The 20,679-nt window shown below is 44.4% G+C and overlaps 1 protein-coding gene across 4 annotated transcripts in view; it reads left to right on the top strand.

Moving 5' to 3' along the window:
- LOC115113128 (rho guanine nucleotide exchange factor 33) overlaps nt 1-20,679 on the top strand; it is a 76,217-nt gene that overhangs the window by 14,098 nt on the left and 41,440 nt on the right. The gene's annotated exons all lie outside the window — the stretch shown is intronic.

Below are 20,679 nucleotides of genomic sequence, written 5' to 3'. Positions count from 1 at the left end.
CTCGCCACGCCACCTGGTAGGAGCGACCTGTCAGGTAGGACGCAATCCAAGCGTGGGCCGCGCCGGAGATGCCCAACTCGGAGAGGGTGGAGAGGAGGATCTGATGGTTCACAGTATCGAAGGCAGCCGATAGGTCTAGAAGGATGAGAGCAGAGGAGAGAGAGTTAGCTTTAGCAGTGCGGAGCGCCTCCGTGATACAGAGAAGAGCAGTCTCAGTTGAATGACTAGTCTTGAAACCTGACTGATTTGGATCAAGAAGGTCATTCTGAGAGAGATAGCGGGAGAGCTGGCCAAGGACGGCACGTTCAAGAGTTTTGGAGAGAAAAGAAAGAAGGGATACTGGTCTGTAGTTGTTGACATCGGAGGGATCGAGTGTAGACATATATTTATTATATTACATTACATTACATATATTATATTAATATATATATATATATTGATGTTGGGGTCATGCTGGAGATGATCAATATGAAGTTGAACTATAAAAAATGTCCCTCTAACCCCCAACAACAACTGCTACCCTGGCGGCCGATGACAATTAAGGCAGCCCCCGCACCTCTCTGATTCAGAGGGGTTGGGTTACATTTTCCCGGTTTTCATGGGAACCCAAAGGAGTCATACCTAACCACACCGGTGGCTTTACATAGCCCCCCCTACACACATTCTGTCCATTGTGCTGAAACAGTGCAGCGGAGATACAGATTTTGTGCCTACCTTCATTTAATAATTTGTACTTTTTTGCCATTTTAATGTAGGGACATTAAACTAAAACTGAGGGGTCACAAGTTTCAACTAACGGGTCTAAGCCCCCTTTTTTACCCATCGTGGAACCACAGTGCATCTCCTCACCAATTACACCATCACATGTTGAGTCCTTAAAATGAATCACAAGATCACATCTGACACTCAGGAGAGACATGGGGATTGGGGAGAGAGGATAGATTTAGTCTCTGTCTATGTTCCAGATCATTTCTCTGTCTGTCTACACTCTATGACCCTATCTACTGAGTTTCAGTGACTGACTGACTGTGTCTGTCTACACTCTATGACCCTATCTACTGAGTTTCAGTGACTGACTGACTGTGTCTGTCTACACTCTATGACCCTATCTACTGAGTTTCTATGACCCTATCTACTGAGTTTCAGTGACTGACTAACTGTGTCTGTCTACACTCTATGACCCTATCTACTGAGTTTCAGTGACTGACTGTGTCTGTCTGTCTGTCTGTCTGTCTACACTCTATGACCCTATCTACTGAGTTTCAGTGACTGACTGTGTCTGTCTGTCTACACTCTATGACCCTATCTACTGAGTTTCAGTGACTGACTGACTGTGTCTGTCTACACTCTATGACCCTATCTACTGAGTTTCAGTGACTGACTAACTGTGTCTGTCTACACTCTATGACCCTATCTACTGAGTTTCAGTGACTGACTGTGTCTGTCTGTCTACACTCTATGACCCTATCTACTGAGTTTCAGTGACTGACTGTGTCTGTCTGTCTGTCTACACTCTATGACCCTATCTACTGAGTTTCAGTGACTGGCTGAATGTCTGTCTGTCCACTCTATGACCCTATCTACTGAGTTTCAGTGACTGACTGTGTCTGTCTACACTCTATGACCCTATCTACTGAGTTTCAGTGACTGACTAACTGTGTCTGTCTACACTCTATGACCCTATCTACTGAGTTTCAGTGACTGACTGTGTCTGTTTGTCTACACTCTATGACCCTATCTACTGAGTTTCAGTGACTGACTGTGTCTGTCTGTCTATCCACACTCTATGACCCTATCTACTGAGTTTCAGTGACTGGCTGAATGTCTGTCTATCTACACTCTATGACCCTATCTACTGAGTTTCAGTGACTGGCTGAATGTCTCTCTGTCCACTCTATGACCCTATCTACTGAGTTTCAGTGACTGACTGACTGTGTCTGTCTACACTCTATGACCCTATCTACTGAGTTTCAGTGACTGACTAACTGTGTCTGTCTACACTCTATGACCCTATCTACTGAGTTTCAGTGACTGACTGTGTCTGTCTGTCTGTCTGTCTGTCTACACTCTATGACCCTATCTACTGAGTTTCAGTGACTGACTGTGTCTGTCTGTCTACACTCTATGACCCTATCTACTGAGTTTCAGTGACTGACTGACTGTGTCTGTCTACACTCTATGACCCTATCTACTGAGTTTCAGTGACTGACTAACTGTGTCTGTCTACACTCTATGACCCTATCTACTGAGTTTCAGTGACTGACTGTGTCTGTCTGTCTGTCTGTCTGTCTACACTCTATGACCCTATCTACTGAGTTTCAGTGACTGACTGTGTCTGTCTGTCTGTCTACACTCTATGACCCTATCTACTGAGTTTCAGTGACTGGCTGAATGTCTGTCTGTCCACTCTATGACCCTATCTACTGAGTTTCAGTGACTGACTGTGTCTGTCTACACTCTATGACCCTATCTACTGAGTTTCAGTGACTGACTAACTGTGTCTGTCTACACTCTATGACCCTATCTACTGAGTTTCAGTGACTGACTGTGTCTGTTTGTCTACACTCTATGACCCTATCTACTGAGTTTCAGTGACTGACTGTGTCTGTCTGTCTATCCACACTCTATGACCCTATCTACTGAGTTTCAGTGACTGGCTGAATGTCTGTCTATCTACACTCTATGACCCTATCTACTGAGTTTCAGTGACTGGCTGAATGTCTCTCTGTCCACTCTATGACCCTATCTACTGAGTTTCAGTGACTGACTAACTGTGTCTGTCTACACTCTATGACCCTATCTACTGAGTTTCAGTGACTGACTGTGTCTGTCTGTCTGTCTGTCTGTCTGTCTACACTCTATGACCCTATCTACTGAGTTTCAGTGACTGACTGTGTCTGTCTGTCTACACTCTATGACCCTATCTACTGAGTTTCAGTGACTGACTAACTGTGTCTGTCTACACTCTATGACCCTATCTACTGAGTTTCATTGACTGACTGTGTCTGTCTGTCTGTCTGTCTGTCTGTCTGTCTGTCTGTCTACACTCTATGACCCTATCTACTGAGTTTCAGTGACTGACTGTGTCTGTCTGTCTGTCTGTCTACACTCTATGACCCTATCTACTGAGTTTCAGTGACTGGCTGAATGTCTGTCTGTCCACTCTATGACCCTATCTACTGAGTTTCAGTGACTGACTGTGTCTGTCTACACTCTATGACCCTATCTACTGAGTTTCAGTGACTGACTAACTGTGTCTGTCTACACTCTATGACCCTATCTATTGAGTTTCAGTGACAGACTGTGTCTGTTTGTCTACACTCTATGACCCTATCTACTGAGTTTCAGTGACTGACTGTGTCTGTCTGTCTGTCTACACTCTATGACCCTATCTACTGAGTTTCAATGACTGGCTGAATGTCTGTCTGTCTATACTCTATGACCCTATCTACTGAGTTTCAGTGACTGGCTGAATGTCTGTCTGTCCACACTCTATGACCCTATCTACTGAGTTTCAGTGACTGGCTGAATGTCTGTCTGTCCACACTCTATGACCCTATCTACTGAGTTTCAGTGACTGGCTGAATGTCTGTCTATCTACACTCTATGACCCTATCTACTGAGTTTCAGTGACTGGCTGAATGTCTGTCTATCTACACTCTATGACCCTATCTATTGAGTTTCAGTGACTGACTGACTGTGTATGTCTGTCTGTCTACACTCTATGACCCTATCTACTGAGTTTCAGTGACTGACTGTGTCTGTCTGTCTGTCTACACTCTATGACCCTATCTACTGAGTTTCAGTGACTGGCTGAATGTCTGTCTGTCCACACTCTATGACCCTATCTACTGAGTTTCAGTGACTGACTGACTGTGTCTGTCTACACTCTATGACCCTATCTACTGAGTTTCAGTGACTGACTGTGTCTGTTTGTCTACACTCTATGACCCTATCTACTGAGTTTCAGTGACTGACTAACTGTGTCTGTCTACACTCTATGACCCTATCTACTGAGTTTCAGTGACTGACTGTGTCTGTCTGTCTGTCTGTCTACACTCTATGACCCTATCTACTGAGTTTCAGTGACTGACTGTGTCTGTCTGTCTGTCTACACTCTATGACCCTATCTACTGAGTTTCAGTGACTGGCTGAATGTCTGTCTGTCCACTCTATGACCCTATCTACTGAGTTTCAGTGACTGACTGTGTCTGTTTGTCTACACTCTATGACCCTATCTACTGAGTTTCAGTGACTGACTGTGTCTGTCTGTCTGTCTACACTCTATGACCCTATCTACTGAGTTTCAGTGACTGACTGTGTCTGTCTGTCTGTCCACACTCTATGACCCTATCTACTGAGTTTCAGTGACTGGCTGAATGTCTGTCTATCTACACTCTATGACCCTATCTACTGAGTTTCAGTGACTGGCTGAATGTCTGTCTATCTACACTCTATGACCCTATCTACTGAGTTTCAGTGACTGACTGTGTCTGTCTGTCTGTCCACACTCTATGACCCTATCTACTGAGTTTCAGTGACTGGCTGAATGTCTGTCTATCTACACTCTATGACCCTATCTACTGAGTTTCAGTGACTGGCTGAATGTCTCTCTGTCCACTCTATGACCCTATCTACTGAGTTTCAGTGACTGACTGACTGTGTCTGTCTACACTCTATGACCCTATCTACTGAGTTTCAGTGACTGACTAACTGTGTCTGTCTACACTCTATGACCCTATCTACTGAGTTTCAGTGACTGACTGTGTCTGTCTGTCTGTCTGTCTACACTCTATGACCCTATCTACTGAGTTTCAGTGACTGACTGTGTCTGTCTGTCTGTCTACACTCTATGACCCTATCTACTGAGTTTCAGTGACTGACTGACTGACTGTCTGTTTGTCTACACGCTATGACCCCATCTACTGAGTTTCAGTGACTGACTGTGTCTGTCTGTCTGTCTACACTCTATGACCCTATCTACTGAGTTTCAGTGACTGGCTGAATGTCTGTCTATCTACACTCTATGACCCTATCTACTGAGTTTCAGTGACTGGCTGAATGTCTGTCTGTCCACACTCTATGACCCTATCTACTGAGTTTCAGTGACTGACTGACTGTCTGTTTGTCTACACTCTATGACCCTATCTACTGAGTTTCAGTGACTGACTGTGTCTGTCTGTCTGTCTACACTCTATGACCCTATCTACTGAGTTTCAGTGACTGGCTGAATGTCTGTCTATCTACACTCTATGACCCTATCTACTGAGTTTCAGTGACTGGCTGAATGTCTGTCTGTCCACACTCTATGACCCTATCTACTGAGTTTCAGTGACTGACTGTGTCTGTCTGTCTGTCTACACTCTATGACCCAATCTACTGAGTTTCAGTGACTGGCTGAATGTCTCTCTGTCCACTCTATGACCCTATCTACTGAGTTTCAGTGACTGACTGACTGTGTCTGTCTACACTCTATGACCCTATCTACTGAGTTTCAGTGACTGACTAACTGTGTCTGTCTACACTCTATGACCCTATCTACTGAGTTTCAGTGACTGACTGTGTCTGTCTGTCTGTCTGTCTACACTCTATGACCCTATCTACTGAGTTTCAGTGACTGACTGAATGTCTGTCTGTCCACTCTATGACCCTATCTACTGAGTTTCAGTGACTGACTGTGTCTGTCTGTTTGTCTACACTCTATGACCCTATCTACTGAGTTTCAGTGACTGACTGTGTCTGTCTGTCTGTCTACACTCTATGACCCTATCTACTGAGTTTCAGTGACTGACTGTGTCTGTCTGTCTGTCTACACTCTATGACCCTATCTACTGAGTTTCAGTGACTGACTGTGTCTGTCTGTCTGTCTACACTCTATGACCCTATCTACTGAGTTTCAGTGACTGGCTGAATGTCTGTCTGTCTACACTCTATGACCCTATCTACTGAGTTTCAGTGACTGGCTGAATGTCTGTCTATCTACACTCTATGACCCTATCTACTGAGTTTCAGTGACTGGCTGAATGTCTGTCTATCTACACTCTATGACCCTATCTATTGAGTTTCAGTGACTGACTGACTGTGTATGTCTGTCTGTCTACACTCTATGACCCTATCTACTGAGTTTCAGTGACTGACTGTGTCTGTCTGTCTGTCTACACTCTATGACCCTATCTACTGAGTTTCAGTGACTGGCTGAATGTCTGTCTGTCCACACTCTATGACCCTATCTACTGAGTTTCAGTGACTGACTGACTGTGTCTGTCTACACTCTATGACCCTATCTACTGAGTTTCAGTGACTGACTGTGTCTGTCTGTCTGTCTGTCTACACTCTATGACCCTATCTACTGAGTTTCAGTGACTGACTGTGTCTGTCTGTCTGTCTACACTCTATGACCCTATCTACTGAGTTTCAGTGACTGGCTGAATGTCTGTCTGTCCACTCTATGACCCTATCTACTGAGTTTCAGTGACTGACTGTGTCTCTATGACCCTATCTACTGAGTTTCAGTGACTGACTGTGTCTGTCTGTCTGTCTACACTCTATGACCCTATCTACTGAGTTTCAGTGACTGACTGTGTCTGTCTGTCTGTCCACACTCTATGACCCTATCTACTGAGTTTCAGTGACTGGCTGAATGTCTGTCTATCTACACTCTATGACCCTATCTACTGAGTTTCAGTGACTGGCTGAATGTCTGTCTATCTACACTCTATGACCCTATCTACTGAGTTTCAGTGACTGACTATGTCTGTCTGTCTGTCTACACTCTATGACCCTATCTACTGAGTTTCAGTGACTGACTGAATGTCTGTCTATCTACACTCTATGACCCTATCTACTGTGACTGGCTGAATGTCTCTCTGTCCACTCTATGACCCTATCTACTGAGTTTCAGTGACTGACTGACTGTCTGTCTGTCTACACTCTATGACCCTATCTACTGAGTTTCAGTGACTGACTAACTGTCTGTCTGTCTACACTCTATGACCCTATCTACTGAGTTTCAGTGACTGACTGTGTCTGTCTGTCTGTCTGTCTACACTCTATGACCCTATCTACTGAGTTTCAGTGACTGACTGACTGACTGTCTGTTTGTCTACACGCTATGACCCTATCTACTGAGTTTCAGTGACTGACTGTGTCTGTCTGTCTGTCTACACTCTATGACCCTATCTACTGAGTTTCAGTGACTGGCTGAATGTCTGTCTATCTACACTCTATGACCCTATCTACTGAGTTTCAGTGACTGGCTGAATGTCTGTCTGTCCACACTCTATGACCCTATCTACTGAGTTTCAGTGACTGACTGTCTGTCTGTCTGTCTACACTCTATGACCCTATCTACTGAGTTTCAGTGACTGGCTGAATGTCTCTGTCTGTCTACACTCTATGACCCTATCTACTGAGTTTCAGTGACTGACTAACTGTCTGTCTGTCTGTCTACACTCTATGACCCTATCTACTGAGTTTCAGTGACTGACTGTGCTGAATGTCTGTCTGTCTACACTCTATGACTATCTACTGAGTTTCAGTGACTGACTGAATGTCTGTCTGTCCACTCTATGACCCTATCTACTGAGTTTCAGTGACTGACTGACTGTCTGTTTGTCTACACTCTATGACCCTATCTACTGAGTTTCAGTGACTGACTGTGTATGTCTGTCTGTCTACACTCTATGACCCTATCTACTGAGTTTCAGTGACTGACTGTGTCTGTCTGTCTGTCTACACTCTATGACCCTATCTACTGAGTTTCAGTGACTGACTGTGTCTGTCTGTCTGTCTACACTCTATGACCCTATCTACTGAGTTTCAGTGACTGGCTGAATGTCTGTCTGTCTACACTCTATGACCCTATCTACTGAGTTTCAGTGACCTGAATGTCTGTCTATCTACACTCTATGACCCTATCTACTGAGTTTCAGTGACTGGCTGAATGTCTGTCTATCTACACTCTATGACCCTATCTACTGAGTTTCAGTGACTGACTGACTGTCTGTCTGTCTACACTCTATGACCCTATCTACTGAGTTTCAGTGACTGACTGTGTCTGTCTGTCTGTCTACACTCTATGACCCTATCTACTGAGTTTCAGTGACTGGCTGAATGTCTGTCTGTCCACACTCTATGACCCTATCTACTGAGTTTCAGTGACTGACTGACTGTGTCTGTCTACACTCTATGACCCTATCTACTGAGTTTCAGTGACTGACTGTGTCTGTCTGTCTGTCTGTCTACACTCTATGACCCTATCTACTGAGTTTCAGTGACTGACTGTGTCTGTCTGTCTGTCTACACTCTATGACCCTATCTACTGAGTTTCAGTGACTGGCTGAATGTCTGTCTGTCCACTCTATGACCCTATCTACTGAGTTTCAGTGACTGACTGTGTCTGTTTGTCTACACTCTATGACCCTATCTACTGAGTTTCAGTGACTGACTGTGTCTGTCTGTCTGTCTACACTCTATGACCCTATCTACTGAGTTTCAGTGACTGACTGTGTCTGTCTGTCTGTCTACACTCTATGACCCTATCTACTGAGTTTCAGTGACTGGCTGAATGTCTGTCTATCTACACTCTATGACCCTATCTACTGAGTTTCAGTGACTGGCTGAATGTCTGTCTGTCTACACTCTATGACCCTATCTACTGAGTTTCAGTGACTGACTGTGTCTGTCTGTCTGTCTACACTCTATGACCCTATCTACTGAGTTTCAGTGACTGGCTGAATGTCTGTCTATCTACACTCTGACCCTATCTACTGAGTTTCTCTGGCTGACCCTATCTACTGAGTTTCAGTGACTGACTGACTGTGTCTGTCTACACTCTATGACCCTATCTACTGAGTTTCAGTGATGACTGTGTCTGTCTACACTCTATGACCCTATCTACTGAGTTTCAGTGACTGACTGTGTCTGTCTGTCTGTCTGTCTACACTCTATGACCCTATCTACTGAGTTTCAGTGACTGGCTGAATGTCTGTCTGTCCACACTCTATGACCCTATCTACTGAGTTTCAGTGACTGACTGTGTCTGTCTGTCTGTCTACACTCTATGACCCAATCTACTAAGTTTCAGTGACTGGCTGAATGTCTCTCTGTCCACTCTATGACCCTATCTACTGAGTTTCAGTGACTGGCTGAATGTCTGTCTGTCCACACTCTATGACCCTATCTACTGAGTTTCAGTGACTGACTGTGTCTGTCTGTCTGTCTACACTCTATGACCCAATCTACTAAGTTTCAGTGACTGGCTGAATGTCTCTCTGTCCACTCTATGACCCTATCTACTGAGTTTCAGTGACTGACTGACTGTGTCTGTCTACACTCTATGACCCTATCTACTGAGTTTCAGTGACTGACTAACTGTGTCTGTCTACACTCTATGACCCTATCTACTGAGTTTCAGTGACTGACTGTGTCTGTCTGTCTGTCTACACTCTATGACCCTATCTACTGAGTTTCAGTGACTGACTGAATGTCTGTCTGTCCACTCTATGACCCTATCTACTGAGTTTCAGTGACTGACTGTGTCTGTCTGTCTGTCTACACTCTATGACCCTATCTACTGAGTTTCAGTGACTGACTGTGTCTGTCTGTCTGTCTACACTCTATGACCCTATCTACTGAGTTTCAGTGACTGACTGTGTCTGTCTGTCTGTCTACACTCTATGACCCTATCTACTGAGTTTCAGTGACTGACTGTGTCTGTCTGTCTGTCTACACTCTATGACCCTATCTACTGAGTTTCAATGACTGGCTGAATGTCTGTCTGTCTACACTCTATGACCCTATCTACTGAGTTTCAGTGACTGGCTGAATGTCTGTCTGTCCACACTCTATGACCCTATCTACTGAGTTTCAGTGACTGGCTGAATGTCTGTCTATCTACACTCTATGACCCTATCTACTGAGTTTCAGTGACTGGCTGAATGTCTGTCTACACTCTATGACCCTATCTACTGAGTTTCAGTGACTGACTGACTGTCTGTCTGTCTACACTCTATGACCCTATCTACCGAGTTTAAGTGACTGACTGTGTCTGTCTGTCTGTCTACACTCTATGACCCTATCTACTGAGTTTCAGTGACTGACTGTGTCTGTCTGTCTGTCTACACTCTATGACCCTATCTACTGAGTTTCAGTGACTGACTGACTGACTGTCTGTCTGTCTACACTCTATGACCCTATCTACTGAGTTTCAGTGACTGACTGTGTCTGTCTGTCTGTCTACACTCTATGACCCTATCTACTGAGTTTCAGTGACTGACTGACTGTCTGTTTGTCTACACGCTATGACCCTATCTACTGAGTTTCAGTGACTGACTGTGTCTGTCTGTCTGTCTACACTCTATGACCCTATCTACTGAGTTTCAGTGACTGGCTGAATGTCTGTCTATCTACACTCTATGACCCTATCTACTGAGTTTCAGTGACTGGCTGAATGTCTGTCTGTCCACACTCTATGACCCTATCTACTGAGTTTCAGTGACTGACTGACTGTCTGTTTGTCTACACTCTATGACCCTATCTACTGAGTTTCAGTGACTGACTGTGTCTGTCTGTCTGTCTACACTCTATGACCCTATCTACTGAGTTTCAGTGACTGACTGTGTCTGTCTGTCCGTCTACACTCTATGACCCTATCTACTGAGTTTCAATGACTGGCTGAATGTCTGTCTGTCTACACTCTATGACCCTATCTACTGAGTTTCAGTGACTGGCTGAATGTCTGTCTATCTACACTCTATGACCCTATCTACTGAGTTTCAGTGACTGACTGACTGTCTGTCTGTCTACACTCTATGACCATATCTATTGAGTTTCAGTGACTGACTGACTGTCTGTCTGTCTACACTCTATGACCCTATCTACCGAGTTTAAGTGACTGACTGTGTCTGTCTGTCTGTCTACACTCTATGACCCTATCTACTGAGTTTCAGTGACTGACTGTGTCTGTCTGTCTGTCTACACTCTATGACCCTATCTACTGAGTTTCAGTGACTGACTGACTGTCTGTTTGTCTACACGCTATGACCCTATCTACTGAGTTTCAGTGACTGACTGTGTCTGTCTGTCTGTCTACACTCTATGACCCTATCTACTGAGTTTCAGTGACTGGCTGAATGTCTTCTACACTCTATGACCCTATCTACTGAGTTTCAGTGACTGGCTGAATGTCTGTCTGTCCACACTCTATGACCCTATCTACTGAGTTTCAGTGACTGACTGACTGTCTGTTTGTCTACACTCTATGACCCTATCTACTGAGTTTCAGTGACTGACTGTGTCTGTCTGTCTGTCTACACTCTATGACCCTATCTACTGAGTTTCAGTGACTGACTGTGTCTGTCTGTCTGTCTACACTCTATGACCCTATCTACTGAGTTTCAGTGACTGGCTGAATGTCTGTCTGTCTACACTCTATGACCCTATCTACTGAGTTTCAGTGACTGGCTGAATGTCTGTCTGTCCACACTCTATGACCCTATCTACTGAGTTTCAGTGACTGGCTGAATGTCTGTCTATCTACACTCTATGACCCTATCTACTGAGTTTCAGTGACTGACTGACTGTCTGTCTGTCTACACTCTATGACCCTATCTACTGAGTTTCAGTGACTGACTGACTGTCTGTCTGACACTCTATGACCCTATCTACTGAGTTTCAGTGACTGACTGTGTCTGTCTGTCTGTCTACACTCTATGACCCTATCTACTGAGTTTCAGTGACTGACTGTGTCTGTTTGTCTACACTCTATGACCCTATCTACTGAGTTTCAGTGACTGACTGTGTCTGTCTGTCTGTCTACACTCTATGACCCTATCTACTGAGTTTCAGTGACTGGCTGAATGTCTGTCTGTCTACACTCTATGACCCTATCTACTGAGTTTCAGTGACTGGCTGAATGTCTGTCTGTCCACACTCTATGACCCTATCTACTGAGTTTCAGTGACTGGCTGAATGTCTGTCTATCTACACTCTATGACCCTATCTACTGAGTTTCAGTGACTGACTGACTGTCTGTCTGTCTACACTCTATGACCATATCTATTGAGTTTCAGTGACTGACTGACTGTCTGTTTGTCTACACTCTATGACCCTATCTACTGAGTTTCAGTGACTGACTGTGTCTGTCTGTCTGTCTACACTCTATGACCCTATCTACTGAGTTTCAGTGACTGGCTGAATGTCTGTCTACACTCTATGACCCTATCTACTGAGTTTCAGTGACTGACTGACTGTCTGTCTGTCTACACTCTATGACCCTATCTACCGAGTTTAAGTGACTGACTGTGTCTGTCTGTCTGTCTACACTCTATGACCCTATCTACTGAGTTTCAGTGACTGACTGACTGACTGTCTGTTTGTCTACACGCTATGACCCTATCTACTGAGTTTCAGTGACTGACTGTGTCTGTCTGTCTGTCTACACTCTATGACCCTATCTACTGAGTTTCAGTGACTGGCTGAATGTCTGTCTATCTACACTCTATGACCCTATCTACTGAGTTTCAGTGACTGGCTGAATGTCTGTCTGTCCACACTCTATGACCCTATCTACTGAGTTTCAGTGACTGACTGTGTCTGTCTGTCTGTCTACACTCTATGACCCAATCTACTAAGTTTCAGTGACTGGCTGAATGTCTCTCTGTCCACTCTATGACCCTATCTACTGAGTTTCAGTGACTGACTGACTGTCTGTCTGTCTACACTCTATGACCCTATCTACTGAGTTTCAGTGACTGACTGTCTGTCTGTCTGTCTACACTCTATGACCCAATCTACTAAGTTTCAGTGACTGGCTGAATGTCTCTCTGTCCACTGTGAGTTTCAGTGACTGACTCTGTGTCTGTCTACACTCTATGACCCTATCTACTGAGTTTCAGTGACTGACTGACTGTCTGTCTGTCTGTCTACACTCTATGACCCTATCTACTGAGTTTCAGTGACTGACTGAATGTCTGTCTGTCCACTCTATGACCCTATCTACTGAGTTTCAGTGACTGACTGTGTCTGTCTGTTTGTCTACACTCTATGACCCTATCTACTGAGTTTCAGTGACTGACTGTGTCTGTCTGTCTGTCTACACTCTATGACCCTATCTACTGAGTTTCAGTGACTGACTGTGTCTGTCTGTCTGTCTACACTCTATGACCCTATCTACTGAGTTTCAGTGACTGACTGTGTCTGTCTGTCTGTCTACACTCTATGACCCTATCTACTGAGTTTCAATGACTGGCTGAATGTCTGTCTGTCTACACTCTATGACCCTATCTACTGAGTTTCAGTGACTGGCTGAATGTCTGTCTGTCCACACTCTATGACCCTATCTACTGAGTTTCAGTGACTGGCTGAATGTCTGTCTATCTACACTCTATGACCCTATCTACTGAGTTTCAGTGACTGGCTGAATGTCTGTCTACACTCTATGACCCTATCTACTGAGTTTCAGTGACTGACTGACTGTCTGTCTGTCTACACTCTATGACCCTATCTACCGAGTTTAAGTGACTGACTGTGTCTGTCTGTCTGTCTACACTCTATGACCCTATCTACTGAGTTTCAGTTACTGACTATGTCTGTCTGTCTGTCCACACTCTATGACCCTATCTACTGAGTTTCAGTGACTGACTGACTGACTGTCTGTCTGTCTACACTCTATGACCCTATCTACCGAGTTTAAGTGACTGACTGTGTCTGTCTGTCTGTCTACACTCTATGACCCTATCTACTGAGTTTCAGTGACTGACTGACTGTCTGTTTGTCTACACGCTATGACCCTATCTACTGAGTTTCAGTGACTGACTGTGTCTGTCTGTCTGTCTACACTCTATGACCCTATCTACTGAGTTTCAGTGACTGGCTGAATGTCTGTCTATCTACACTCTATGACCCTATCTACTGAGTTTCAGTGACTGGCTGAATGTCTGTCTGTCCACACTCTATGACCCTATCTACTGAGTTTCAGTGACTGACTGACTGTCTGTTTGTCTACACTCTATGACCCTATCTACTGAGTTTCAGTGACTGACTGTGTCTGTCTGTCTGTCTACACTCTATGACCCTATCTACTGAGTTTCAGTGACTGACTGTGTCTGTCTGTCTGTCTACACTCTATGACCCTATCTACTGAGTTTCAGTGACTGGCTGAATGTCTGTCTGTCTACACTCTATGACCCTATCTACTGAGTTTCAGTGACTGGCTGAATGTCTGTCTGTCTACACTCTATGACCCTATCTACTGAGTTTCAGTGACTGACTGACTGTCTGTCTGTCTACACTCTATGACCCTATCTACTGAGTTTCAGTGACTGACTGACTGTCTGTCTGTCTACACTCTATGACCCTATCTACTGAGTTTCAGTGACTGACTGACTGTCTGTCTGTGTCTACACTCTATGACCCTATCTACTGAGTTTCAGTGACTGACTGTGTCTGTCTGTCTGTCTACACTCTATGACCCTATCTACTGAGTTTCAGTGACTGACTGACTGTCTGTTTGTCTACACGCTATGACCCTATCTACTGAGTTTCAGTGACTGACTGTGTCTGTCTGTCTGTCTACACTCTATGACCCTATCTACTGAGTTTCAGTGACTGGCTGAATGTCTGTCTATCTACACTCTATGACCCTATCTACTGAGTTTCAGTGACTGGCTGAATGTCTGTCTGTCACACTCTATGACTATCCTGAGTTTCAGTGACTGACTGACTGTCTGTTTGTTTCTATGTGACAGTGACTGACTGTGTCTGTCTGTCTGTCTACACTCTATGACCCTATCTACTGAGTTTCAGTGACTGACTGTCTGTCTGTCTACACTCTATGACCCTATCTACTGAGTTTCAATGACTGGCTGAATGTCTGTCTGTCTACACTCTATGACCCTATCTACTGAGTTTCAGTGACTGGCTGAATGTCTGTCTGTCCACACTCTATGACCCTATCTACTGAGTTTCAGTGACTGGCTGAATGTCTGTCTATCTACACTCTATGACCCTATCTACTGAGTTTCAGTGACTGACTGACTGTCTGTCTGTCTACACTCTATGACCCTATCTATTGAGTTTCAGTGACTGACTGACTGTCTGTCTGTCTACACTCTATGACCCTATCTACCGAGTTTAAGTGACTGACTGTGTCTGTCTGTCTGTCTACACTCTATGACCCTATCTACTGAGTTTCAGTGACTGACTGTGTCTGTTTGTCTACACGCTATGACCCTATCTACTGAGTTTCAGTGACTGACTGTGTCTGTCTGTCTGTCTACACTCTATGACCCTATCTACTGAGTTTCAGTGACTGGCTGAATGTCTGTCTATCTACACTCTATGACCCTATCTACTGAGTTTCAGTGACTGGCTGAATGTCTGTCTGTCCACACTCTATGACCCTATCTACTGAGTTTCAGTGACTGGCTGAATGTCTGTCTATCTACACTCTATGACCCTATCTACTGAGTTTCAGTGACTGACTGACTGTCTGTCTGTCTACACTCTATGACCCTATCTACTGAGTTTCAGTGACTGACTGACTGTCTGTTTGTCTACACTCTATGACCCTATCTACTGAGTTTCAGTGACTGACTGTGTCTGTCTGTCTGTCTACACTCTATGACCCTATCTACTGAGTTTCAGTGACTGGCTGACTGTCTGTTTGTCTACACTCTATGACCCTATCTACTGAGTTTCAGTGACTGACTGTGTCTGTCTGTCTACACTCTATGACCCTATCTACTGAGTTTCAGTGTCTGTCTGTCTGTCTACACTCTATGACCCTATCTACTGAGTTTCAGTGACTGACTGTCTGTCTGTCTACACGCTATGACCCTATCTACTGAGTTTCAGTGACTGACTGACTGTCTGTCTGTCTACACTCTATGACCCTATCTACCGAGTTTAAGTGACTGACTGTGTCTGTCTGTCTGTCTACACTCTATGACCCTATCTACTGAGTTTCAGTGACTGACTGACTGTCTGTTTGTCTACACGCTATGACCCTATCTACTGAGTTTCAGTGACTGACTGTGTCTGTCTGTCTGTCTACACTCTATGACCCTATCTACTGAGTTTCAGTGACTGGCTGAATGTCTGTCTATCTACACTCTATGACCCTATCTACTGAGTTTCAGTGACTGGCTGAATGTCTGTCTGTCCACACTCTATGACCCTATCTACTGAGTTTCAGTGACTGACTGACTGTCTGTTTGTCTACACTCTATGACCCTATCTACTGAGTTTCAGTGACTGACTGTGTCTGTCTGTCTGTCTACACTCTATGACCCTATCTACTGAGTTTCAGTGACTGACTGTGTCTGTCTGTCCGTCTACACTCTATGACCCTATCTACTGAGTTTCAATGACTGGCTGAATGTCTGTCTGTCTACACTCTATGACCCTATCTACTGAGTTTCAGTGACTGGCTGAATGTCTGTCTGTCCACACTCTATGACCCTATCTACTGAGTTTCAGTGACTGGCTGAATGTCTGTTTCACTCTATGACCCTATCTACTGAGTTTCAGTGACTGACTGACTGTCTGTCTGTCTACACTCTATGACCCTATCTATTGAGTTTCAGTGACTGACTGACTGTCTGTCTGTCTACACTCTATGACCCTATCTACCGAGTTTAAGTGACTGACTGTGTCTGTCTGTCTGTCTACACTCTATGACCCTATCTACTGAGTTTCAGTGACTGACTGTGTCTGTTTGTCTACACGCTATGACCCTATCTACTGAGTTTCAGTGACTGACTGTGTCTGTCTGTCTGTCTACACTCTATGACCCTATCTACTGAGTTTCAGTGACTGGCTGAATGTCTGTCTATCTACACTCTATGACCCTATCTACTGAGTTTCAGTGACTGACTGACTGTCTGTCTGTCTACACTCTATGACCCTATCTACTGAGTTTCAGTGACTGACTGACTGTCTGTTTGTCTACACTCTATGACCCTATCTACTGAGTTTCAGTGACTGACTGTGTCTGTCTGTCTGTCTACACTCTATGACCCAATCTACTGAGTTTCAGTGACTGGCTGAATGTCTCTCTGTCCACTCTATGACCCTATCTACTGAGTTTCAGTGACTGACTGACTGTGTCTGTCTACACTCTATGACCCTATCTACTGAGTTTCAGTGACTGACTGTGTCTGTCTGTCTGTCTGTCTACACTCTATGACCCTATCTACTGAGTTTCAGTGACTGACTGTGTCTGTCTGTCTGTCTACACTCTATGACCCTATCTACTGAGTTTCAGTGACTGGCTGAATGTCTGTCTGTCACACTCTATGACCCTATCTACTGAGTTTCAGTGACTGACTGTGTCTGTTTGTCTACACTCTATGACCCTATCTACTGAGTTTCAGTGACTGACTGTGTCTGTCTGTCCGTCTACACTCTATGACCCTATCTACTGAGTTTCAATGACTGGCTGAATGTCTGTCTGTCTACACTCTATGACCCTATCTACTGAGTTTCAGTGACTGGCTGAATGTCTGTCTGTCCACACTCTATGACCCTATCTACTGAGTTTCAGTGACTGACTGAATGTCTGTCTGTCTACACTCTATGACCCTATCTACTGAGTTTCAGTGACTGACTGACTGTCTGTCTGTCTACACTCTATGACCCTATCTATTGAGTTTCAGTGACTGACTGACTGTCTGTCTGTCTACACTCTATGACCCTATCTACCGAGTTTAAGTGACTGACTGTGTCTGTCTGTCTGTCTACACTCTATGACCCTATCCTAGTTTCTACTGACTGTGTCTGTTTTTACACGCTATGACCCTATCTACTGAGTTTCAGTGACTGACTGTGTCTGTCTGTCTGTCTACACTCTATGACCCTATCTACTGAGTTTCAGTGACTGGCTGAATGTCTGTCTATCTACACTCTATGACCCTATCTACTGAGTTTCAGTGACTGGCTGAATGTCTGTCTGTCCACACTCTATGACCCTATCTACTGAGTTTCAGTGACTGACTGACTGTCTGTTTGTCTACACTCTATGACCCTATCTACTGAGTTTCAGTGACTGACTGACTGTCTGTTTGTCTACACTCTATGACCCTATCTACTGAGTTTCAGTGACTGACTGTGTCTGTCTGTCTGTCTACACTCTATGACCCTATCAACTGAGTTTCAGTGACTGGCTGAATGTCTGTTCTACACTCTATGACCCTATCTACTGAGTTTCAGTGACTGGCTGAATGTCTGTCTGTCCACTCTATGACCCTATCTACTGAGTTTCAGTGACTGACTGTGTCTGTCTGTCTGTCTACACTCTATGACCCTATCTACTGAGTTTCAGTGACTGGCTGACTCTCTCTGTCTACACTCTATGACCCTATCTACTGAGTTTCAGTGACTCTGTCTACACTCTATGACCCTATCTACTGAGTTTCAGTGACTGACTAACTGTCTGTCTGTCTACACTCTATGACCCTATCTACTGAGTTTCAGTGACTGACTGTGTCTGTCTGTCTGTCTACACTCTATGACCCTATCTACTGAGTTTCAGTGACTGACTGTGTCTGTCTGTCTACACTCTATGACTATCTACTGAGTTTCAGTGACTGGCTGAATGTCTGTCTGTTTGACCCTATCTACTGAGTTTCAGTGACTGACTGTGTCTGTTTGTCTACACTCTATGACCCTATCTACTGAGTTTCAGTGACTGACTGTGTCTGTCTGTCTGTCTACACTCTATGACCCTATCTACTGAGTTTCAGTGACTGACTGTGTCTGTCTGTCTGTCTACACTCTATGACCCTATCTACTGAGTTTCAGTGACTGGCTGAATGTCTGTCTGTCTACACTCTATGACCCTATCTACTGAGTTTCAGTGACTGGCTGAATGTCTGTCTGTCCACACTCTATGACCCTATCTACTGAGTTTCAGTGACTGGCTGAATGTCTGTCTATCTACACTCTATGACCCTATCTACTGAGTTTCAGTGACTGGCTGAATGTCTGTCTATCTACACTCTATGACCCTATCTACTGAGTTTCAGTGACTGACTGTCTGTCTGTCTACACTCTATGACCCTATCTACTGAGTTTCAGTGACTGACTGTGTCTGTCTGTCTGTCTACACTCTATAACCCTATCTACTGAGTTTCAGTGACTGACTGACTGTCTGTCTGTCTACACTCTATGACCCTATCTATTGAGTTTCAGTGACTGACTGACTGTCTGTCTGTCTACACTCTATGACCCTATCTACTGAGTTTCAGTGACTGACTGACTGTCTGTTTGTCTACACGCTATGACCCTATCTACTGAGTTTCAGTGACTGACTGTGTCTGTCTGTCTGTCTACACTCTATGACCCTATCTACTGAGTTTCAGTGACTGGCTGAATGTCTGTCTATCTACACTCTATGACCCTATCTACTGAGTTTCAGTGACTGGCTGAATGTCTGTCTGTCTACACTCTATGACCCTATCTACTGAGTTTCAGTGACTGGCTGAATGTCTGTCTGTCCACACTCTATGACCCTATCTACTGAGTTTCAGTGACTGACTGACTGTCTGTCTGTCTACACTCTATGACCCTATCTACTGAGTTTCAGTGACTGGCTGATGTCTGTCTGTCTACACTCTATGACCCTATCTACTGAGTTTCAGTGACTGACTGAATGTCTGTCTGTCTACACTCTATGACCCTATCTACTGAGTTTCAGTGACTGACTAACTGTCTGTCTGTCTACACTCTATGACCCTATCTACTGAGTTTCAGTGACTGACTGTCTGTCTGTCTGTCTACACTCTATGACCCTATCTACTGAGTTTCAGTGACTGACTGACTGTCTGTCTGTCTACACTCTATGACCCTATCTACTGAGTTTCAGTGACTGACTGTGTCTGTCTGTCTGTCTACACTCTATGACCCTATCTACTGAGTTTCAGTGACTGACTGTGTCTGTCTACACTCTATGACCCTATCTACTGAGTTTCAGTGACTGACTGACTGACTGTCTGTCTGTCTACACTCTATGACCCTATCTACTGAGTTTCAGTGACTGACTGTCTGTCTGTCTGTCTACACTCTATGACTATCTACTAGTTCTGACTGACTGACTGTCTGTTTCAGTGACCCTATCTACTGAGTTTCAGTGACTGACTGTGTATGTCTGTCTGTCTACACTCTATGACCCTATCTACTGAGTTTCAGTGACTGACTGAATGTCTGTCTGTCTACACTCTATGACCCTATCTACTGAGTTTCAGTGACTGGCTGAATGTCTGTCTGTCTACACTCTATGACCCTATCTACTGAGTTTCAGTGACTGACTGACTGTCTGTCTGTCTACACTCTATGACCCTATCTACTGAGTTTCAGTGACTGACTGTGACTGTCTGTCTGTCTACACTCTATGACCCTATCTACTGAGTTTCAGTGACTGGCTGAATGTCTGTCTGTCTACACTCTATGACCCTATCTACTGAGTTTCAGTGACTGACTGAATGTCTGTCTGTCTACACTCTATGACCCTATCTACTGAGTTTCAGTGACTGACTTGTCTGTCTGTCTACACTCTATGACCTATCTACTGAGTTTCAGTGACTGACTGACTGTCTGTCTGTCTACACTCTATGACCCTATCTACTGAGTTTCAGTGACTGACTGTGTCTGTCTGTCTGTCTACACTCTATGACCCTATCT

Source organism: Oncorhynchus nerka, linkage group LG28 (genome assembly GCF_034236695.1).
Source record: "Oncorhynchus nerka isolate Pitt River linkage group LG28, Oner_Uvic_2.0, whole genome shotgun sequence".
Lineage (NCBI taxonomy): Eukaryota > Metazoa > Chordata > Actinopteri > Salmoniformes > Salmonidae > Oncorhynchus > Oncorhynchus nerka.
This window is presented reverse-complemented; position numbering and strand designations above follow the sequence as displayed.